The sequence below is a fragment of the Onychomys torridus genome, chromosome 8 (genome assembly GCF_903995425.1).
Source record: "Onychomys torridus chromosome 8, mOncTor1.1, whole genome shotgun sequence".
NCBI lineage: Eukaryota > Metazoa > Chordata > Mammalia > Rodentia > Cricetidae > Onychomys > Onychomys torridus.
Window position 1 is genome coordinate 68,231,731 of NC_050450.1, and position 8,367 is coordinate 68,240,097.

The 8,367-nt window shown below is 43.8% G+C and overlaps 1 pseudogene; it reads right to left on the reverse strand.

Moving 5' to 3' along the window:
* Nucleotides 1–468: 468 nt before the first annotated feature.
* On the reverse strand, nt 469–7,180 carry LOC118588713 (annotated as a pseudogene).
* Between the last annotated feature and the right edge of the window lie 1,187 nt (nt 7,181–8,367).

Genomic DNA, 8,367 nt, shown 5'->3' on the forward strand with positions numbered 1-8,367 from the left:
TCAGTTCCCTCAAATTATGTACATATCTCAAACCATCTTATAGCTGTTCCTCTTCTAATTGAAAAGTTGTTCTAGATGAGGGTCATTTCTAATTACATGCAACACGGTGCCTGTATACTAAATACTCAAAACATGTCTTCTAAGTGAATATATTAGTGCACAGATCAGACCTGAGGCCCCCAAACCCTTTCTGCACAATGAGACAAGCGATGAAAACTTCTATTTCCTGAGTCTCTACTAAAAACCAGGCAAAAGGAATACAAGCTGAGTTATTTTTGACCTCTGACCAATGCCGGAGTTCTCATCGTTTAAAAGCCCACTCTGCTAAGCTAGCCTCCGCTGACTCTTCAGTCCGTCTTCAGGTAGTTTTTCTAAGTGTTCTTTCACATATTGTGTAGCCGTACCACAAGAAATACTCCAAACACTCGTCACGCTTTCATCCCAGTGTGGCAAGGGGGTAACAGTACACTAGAACTCTTCCTTTGGTGGCAGAGGAACAGTAGTATGACACTTGACCGCCAAACGTCTGTTTTTGTAAAATGCCAAAGCACTGGTCTATCAAACACCACATACGAAGGCAACCAGTGAGTGTCAGAACACAGCTTTCCCTGCTTGTGGTACCTGAACGCAGAGCATCTGTTACAAAGAGCTGGTAAATGACTATGGGACATGACGGCAGAAGTGCAGTCAGTGATGCAGAGACCTTCAAAGCGTCGTATTTAATCTTCAAGCAGCATCCAAACATGCAGTTTGCCAGTATCCCAAAGAACTCAACGGATGTTCCAAACAATAAAGTCCCTCAGATAGTTACAGTCTTTTCTAACATAGCCATTTTTTTCTATGATTTTGATGACCGTTACTCTTCTGAACTTTGCATTTCCTAGAGGATTCAGCTGACCAAGCATATACATTGCCATCTTGATGACCTGGGGCACTTCTCTATCCCCCAGGGCCACATGAGCAACCCTCAGCTCAGACTCAGACTCAGCCTTGCACTGAATACAGTCATTTTGATACCAAGCCACTCCATAATAGCCAAAGGGCAGGAGCAACCCAAGCAGCCCCTGGTGAGTGAATGGAGATGAACAAGATGAGGTATATACAAACAGTGGAGTATCGGTTTCAAAAGAAGCAGATTCATGACTGTTTAGTACATTCCTTTTCTGGGCTTGAACCAAGTTGCAAAGTCATTTGATTCAGGATTTTACTTCTGCTGATATTTCTCAAGGCATGTGTCTACTTATGTTTGAAGCAAATGTTCACTGCTTCTATTAGAGTGGAGTTTGTTGTTTGTTTTTGCAGTGTAGGATTGTGTGATAGGCCAGCACCCTACCACTGGACTATATCCCCAGGTAGGGTGTTTAAATGACATTAGTTAAGCACACCATTGCTTTCTGGAAACAGGCCTTGACTTAGGACCTGATTACTGAACTGGTTTCTAATGTCTCAGGTTGACATTCCAAAGACAGTTTCTGTTTCCAGTTGAAAATTAAAGCACATGCATCCAGGTGATGGTGGCACACACCTTGATCCCAGGCTCAGGAGGCAGAGGCAGGCAGATCTGTAAATTCAAGGCCAGCCTGGTCTACAGAGTGAGTTCCAGGACAGCCAGGAATATCCAAAGAAACCCTGTCTCAAAAAACGAGAGAGAGAGAGAGAGAGAACTAAAGCATATGAAATTGAAAGAGCAGGGAAGAAAGCTATGAAGTCAATCCCAACACACACTGCAATATGGATGAATCTCAAAGACATAACACTAAGGGAAATGAGCCAGACATAAAAAAAAAAAAAAAAAATGACTGGGCGGTGGTGGTGCACGCCTTTAATCCCAGCACTTGGGAGGCAGAGCCAGGTGGATTTCTGTTAGTTTGAGGCCAGCCTGGTCTACAAAATGAGTTCCAGGAAAGGTGCAAAGCTATACAGAGAAACCCTGTCTGGAAAAAAAAAAAAACACAAAATAAAAAAAGCCTAAAGAGTTGAGGATTTAGCTCAGTGGTAGAGTGCTTGCCTAGCAAGCGCAAGGTCCTGGGTTCGATCCTCAGCTCAAAAAAAAAAAAAATGATATGATTCCACTTTCATGAGGTTCTAGACAATCACATCATAGAACTACAATGATAGCCATGGAGAAGGCCAGTTTAGTGGACAAAGAGTTTCAGTTTGGGGTGATGGAAAGCCCTGGAGGCAGATGGTGATTGTGAACAATAGCGATTGACCTAGTCACAATAAACTCAGCTACTGCTCCAGCACCATGCCTGTCTGCTTCCCACCATGATGACAATGGACTCACCCTCTGAAACTGTGAGCAAACTCCCAATTAAATCCTTCCTTTCCTAAGAGCTGCCTTGGTCATGGTGTCTCTTCCCAGCAACAGAACAGTAACCAAGACAATTAGCAATAAATGTGGAGGGTTGGCTCAGTGGAAAAGGTGTTTGCCACCAAATCTGGTGACCTGACTTCAATCCCTGAAATCCAGACAGTGAAAGGAGAAATGGGTCCCCCAGGTTACCCTCCAACCTTCACAAACACACCACAGCACACCCATGCCACCCCACAACTCCCTCTCTCACACACACACACACAAAGTAAATGAATGCACCAAACTTTTAAAAATAAAAACGTTTGAAAACTGGTACTGTAGGGATGGAGAGATGACCCAGAGGACCAGAGCTGCCACCAACACCAGGCAGCTCACAACTACCTGGAACTCCAGCTCTAAGAAGATCTGCTACTGTTGGCCTACATGAGCACCTGGATACACAGAAGCATAATTTTAAAAATAATAAAAATACATATTTTTAATTAGTATTATAGCCCAGCATGGTGGTGTGTGCCTTTAATCAGGAGGCCAGGACAGGTGAATCTCTGTGAGTTTAGAACCAACCTGGTTTACATAGCAAGTTCCAGGACAGCCAGAGCTAAATAGTGAGACTGTCAGGGGAAAAAAAGAAAAGACACAAAACCAAACTGTACTCGTCTCAAGAAGACAAGATCATTTCTTGGCTAGATAGCTAACTAACAAATTTGCCATCTTACCAGGTTAAAGGAGAAAAAGCATTATATCTCAGTAAATAAAAATTTAACTAAATCTTACTATTCATTTGAGACAGATACAAATATGAATCCTTTGTCCACTAAAATGCAATCTCCTTAACCTCCATCAGCCTGTCTCAGCCTCACTCTCATTCCAGGTGACATATTGAAGGCCTCTTTATGACTTCTCCTTTCAATACTGTATTTGATGAGAGGAATAAAGGTACAGGGATCAGAAAAATGTAGATATCCATTATCCACATATGCAACAGCCATCAGAAAACCCAAAAATCTATAGAGAAATTATTGGTTTTAATAACCGTTTAGCAAATTACTGAATGCAAAAAAAAAAAAAAAACATAGTACACAAAGTCACTGAATTTGTACAATCCGCAACAAAATCTTTTTTTTTTTTTCCTAGTCTTTTTGAAACATGGTCTTCTATGCAGCCTTGACTGGCCTTGAACACACAGAGATCTGCCTGCCTCTGGCTCCTGAATGCTGGGCCTAAAGATGTGCACATCATGCCCAGCTTTAGTAATCTTTAAAAAGGTAACCCATCCTGTATTAGTCACTTCTCCCACTGCTGGGATAAAACACCAGGAGCAAAAGCAATTGCTGTGGATGTCGCTCTGTGTAAATAAAGTTCTGATTGGCCAGTGGCTAGGCAGGAAGTATAGGCGGGACAAGAGAGAGGAGAATTCTGCGAGGTAGAAGGTTGGAGAGAGACACCGCCAGCCACCGCCATGAAAAGCAACATGTAAAGACACTGGTAAGCCACAAGCCATGTGGCAAAGTATAGACTAACAGAAATGGGTTAATTTAAGATAGAAGATGCAGATAACAAGAAGCCTGCCACGGCCATACAGTTTGTAAGCAATATAAGTTTCTGTGTGCTTTCTTGGTTGGGTCTGAGCGACTGTGGGACTGGCGGGTAAGAGAGATTTGTCCTGACTGGGCCAGGCAGGAAAACTCTAACTACAAGCAATTTCCAGAAGAAAGTTTATTTTGGCCTAGGTTGCAGCATCCATCTTGGCTGGGGGGGGGGGGGGGGACGGAGGCAGGAGCAGGAAGCAGAGAGCTCGTCTCTACAAATGCAATCAGAAATCAGAGAAAGAGAACTAGAAATGACAGGTGTCAACTCCCAAACCCTCTCTCTACCTGACACACTCCTCCAGCAAGGCCACACCTCCTAAAGCTCCCAAATGCCACCAACTGAGACCCAAGTGTTCAAATATCTGGGCCTATGAGGGTCTTCTCATTCAAACCACCAACATACCAAAATACAAACTGAAATGAATAAATGTAACCACAGAAGTGCTTTATTTTAAAAAAGTATAAACTCACTGCAAAAAAAATTTAAGATCTAAGAAAATGAGAAATTTCATAGATAACTAATCATTTTAATATCTTTTCTTCTAAATATTCTAAAGTAACTTTTTAAAAACTTAAAAAAAATATGTTTTCAGTTTTATTTTTCTATTAAATTGTGTGTGTGTGTGTGTGTGTGTCAGAGGATGGCTTACAGGAGTCAGCTTTTGATGGATGATGTCTTTCTGTATGCTGTGACTATGTGTTGTTCTGATTGGTTGATAAATAAAGCTGTTTGGCCAATGGTGAAGCAGAATAAGATTAAGTGGGACATTCTAACTAGAGAGGAGGAAGAAAAAAGACAGAGCAGAAGAGATGCTGCCAGTCGCCGCCATGAGAAGAAAGTGAAAAAGTACAGGTAAGCCCATGAGCCATGTGGCAAAGTGTAGATTTATAGAAATAGGTTAATTTAAGATGTAAGATCTAGATAGCAAGAAGCCTGCCATGGCCATAGTTTAAAAATAATATTAGCCTGTGTGTGTTTATTTGGGTCCAAGTGGCTGCAGGACTGACGGGTGAGAGAGATTTATCCTAACCATGGTGGGCCAGGCGGGACACAGGAAAACTTTCAACTACAAGTTTTCTCTATCATGTAGGTCCAAGGAATCAAATCCAGATCATCAGCCTTGGCGGCAAACACCTTTATCTGCTGAGCCATCTTATCAGTCCTGTGTTTTAATTCTAGTCAAGCCTGCTGAGACCCTAGTTAGACACAACTGTGGTTAAGTTCATTCCCGTTTGCTATCTCATCAGTTTCAGGGAGATGAGTTACACAGCTTTACACATTTCCAGCCTTGTCGTCAGGAAGGAGCATCTCCTCAGGTAAAAAGATCGTACCTGTTTGTGTAACACTTCATTAGTCTGAGTCCTACGTTTTAAGTATTTAGACAGACAATACATGGGCCCCTCAGAAGCCAGGAGCAGGATTGCCAAGAGGAAGTGGAATGTCTGGCTGTGGTCCCACCAGCTCTGAGAGGGTACAGGTGCATCAGGATGTTTGATTTAGAAACTTCAATCAAGCCCCAAGAAACTGGCTCCAAGAAAGAGGTGCTGGGCCCTAGGGAGGAACTGGTCCTCCTGCGCAATAGGAAACTTAACTATCTGAGGTCTCTCATTGCATTGAGTTAGGTCAGATGTGGGGTAAGTTTAGTAGGTGGTTCCAGAAAAAAAGAGTAGAGACCAAGAAGAGACAGAAAAGCCATTGTCCCTTCTGTTTGCCCATGAACTAAATCTGAAATTAATTCAACAAACATTTCCGGAGTGCCAATCTCAATGCTATAACAGAGTCCTAAAGCATTCATGTTCCAGGGCCAATAAGGAGACTTCTACACATTGCCATATACAATGCACCTTATATACCACAACTATATGAATTAGATGCCATTCATATCCTGATTTTACATAATAGGAGTCCAGGCTTGATGTTAAGGCATGTGGTGAGTTGCTTGGTGGGGAAGGGTATCTAGAAGGGAGATCAAATATATACACATAGATAAATTTTAATAATGCAACCTGAATGAAACTCCAATCTGAGGAAAAGCCTCTACACAAAATAGTAAAGTGGGACAGACATGGCATTTCACAACAATGAGGGACCTAGCTGACTTGAGAATGGTTCAATAGGAACAAAGTACGGTGAGAAGTGGGAAGTAACCAAGTTAATATGGGACTGTGGCATAGTGGTCTAGATCTAGAAACGTTAAACTTAACGTTTTTAAAACTATTCATCGCTGGCCATGGTGATGCAAGCCTTTAATCCATCACACACAAGGCAGAGGCTGGTGTACTTCTGTGAGTTTGAGGCCAGCCTGGTCTACATAGTGAGTTCCAGGACAGCCAGGGCTATGTGGAGAGGCCCTTTCTCAAAAACAACAAACTATTTATGTTTATTTCCAGTTATGTGTATTGTGTGGGTTGTCCATAGAGACCAGAAGAAGATGTCAGCTCCCCAGGGCTGTAGTTACAGGCAGTTGTTAGACTGGTGGGGTGGAAACCAAACTTGGTTCATCTGGAAGAGCAGCAAGTGCTCTTAACTGCTGAGGCATCTCTCCAGCCTCAAACTTAATTCTTTTCCATGTGTCTAGGGGGGAAGCACTATATTAATATGTATAGTATGATCTTATCTTAGTAAGTTTGATTACCAAAACTAATAGAACATTCTCTAAATAAAGAAAAGAAATATTGGATTGTGAGACCCTCCCATGCCTGGCCAAGGAGCACAGTCACCACCATCCCATGCATGTCAGTGATGGAGGAGAGCCCTGAGAAGTAGTCTTTAGTTCCCTGGTGTAGCTGAAGTTTTCCTGGTCCTGCCCAGCTCTCTTGGTCCCACAGTCCCACAGTCGCTCAAACCCAAATGAATACACAGAGGCTTAACATTAATTAAAACTTCTCAGGGGTTGGGGATTTAGCTTAGTGGTAGAGCGCTTGCCTAGCAAGCGCAAGGCCCTAGTTCAATCCTCAGCTCCAAAAAACAAAAACAAAACACTGCTCAGCCATTAGCTCAGGCCTACCACTGACTAGCTCTTACATTTAAACTCAGCCCATTTTTGTTAACGTGTTTCGTGGCTTTGCCTGTATGCCTTACATGCTCCTTGGATGGCAGGCTAGCATCTACTTCTCAGTTCTGTTTTTCTTTCCCAGAATTCTCCTTGTCTGCTTATCCTGCCTATACTTCCTGCCTGGCTACTGGCCAATCAGCATTTTATTTATCAACCAATCAGAGCAATGCATTCACAGCATACAGAGCCATATCCCCCATCACCCCGGTCTCCTCCATGTTGAATAAGCAGAATGACAAGCCCCCAGGAAGTCCCTGGCAGGCAATGCTACGGTTTTAAGGACGGCCACTGGCAGTCAGAGGAGAAAGCAATGACGCCTAGGACGGAAGGCTGGTTCACTGCTGGCTGGTAGAGGGAAACTGATGATAAAGACTAGAGGGAGACTAGTTAAGATAAAGGGTGGTGGGCCGTCAGGATGGCTCAGCAGGTAAAGGTGCATGTCACACAAGCCAGACACCCTGAGTTCAATCCCTGGAACCAACGGTGGAAGGGAAATGGACCCCTGAAAGCTGCTGCTCTCTGACCTCCACACAAAACACAGTATGCACACGCATGCATTCACACACACCTGTATTCACATGGTTTGGTGTTAATGTGCTCAATGTCCAAGCATGAGAACCCAAGTTCTGATCCCCAGAACCCATGTAAATGAGGATTGGGTGGTATATGGCGGCCCTCCTGCAATGGTAGCCTAGAAGGCAGTCACAGGGGATCCCCAGATCAAGCTGGCTAACAAGACTAGCCATATCGGCCAGCTCTGTTTTTGACTGAGACATCCTGTGTCAATGAACACAATGCAAGAACAATCAAGGGTATTCCCTACATCAGCCTCAGACTTCCACATACACCCACATGTACATATACCCACTCACCTGTGCCCACACACATGGAAACATGTGCATACCTAAAATGGGAGGGTGGGGGGAGGAAGAGGAGGAGGAGGAGAAAGAGGAGAGAACACAGCAGAGATTTCACTACACTGCAGAGAAGCAGGTGAGGATAGTGTGGTACCACCTGCACACTGAACAGAAAGGCCTCCCCAGAACCAACACTGCTGCACCTTGACTTTGGGCCTCCAGAACTGTGGGAAACCAAACTGCTGTTGCCCCAGCCACCCTGTCCTCTTCTGTTATGGCAGCCTGAACAGACTGACAGCACACCAATAAGCCACTGGGTCTACCATTCTTCTATTGTCTTCCACTCCAATTCTTGTGCCCATTGCTTCCTCCACATACCAGCTGCCAACCTGGCTGGAAGCCCTTGTGCCCAGACGCACAGCAGCCCCTGTTTCTCCCTTGGCTGTGTACTTGCTGCCTCCTTTCTTACAATCTCAGCAACCAATTCCTACCTTACTCCATCCCATCACCGCAAGTGTCTCAGATGTTTGCATCTATTGCATTTTCTC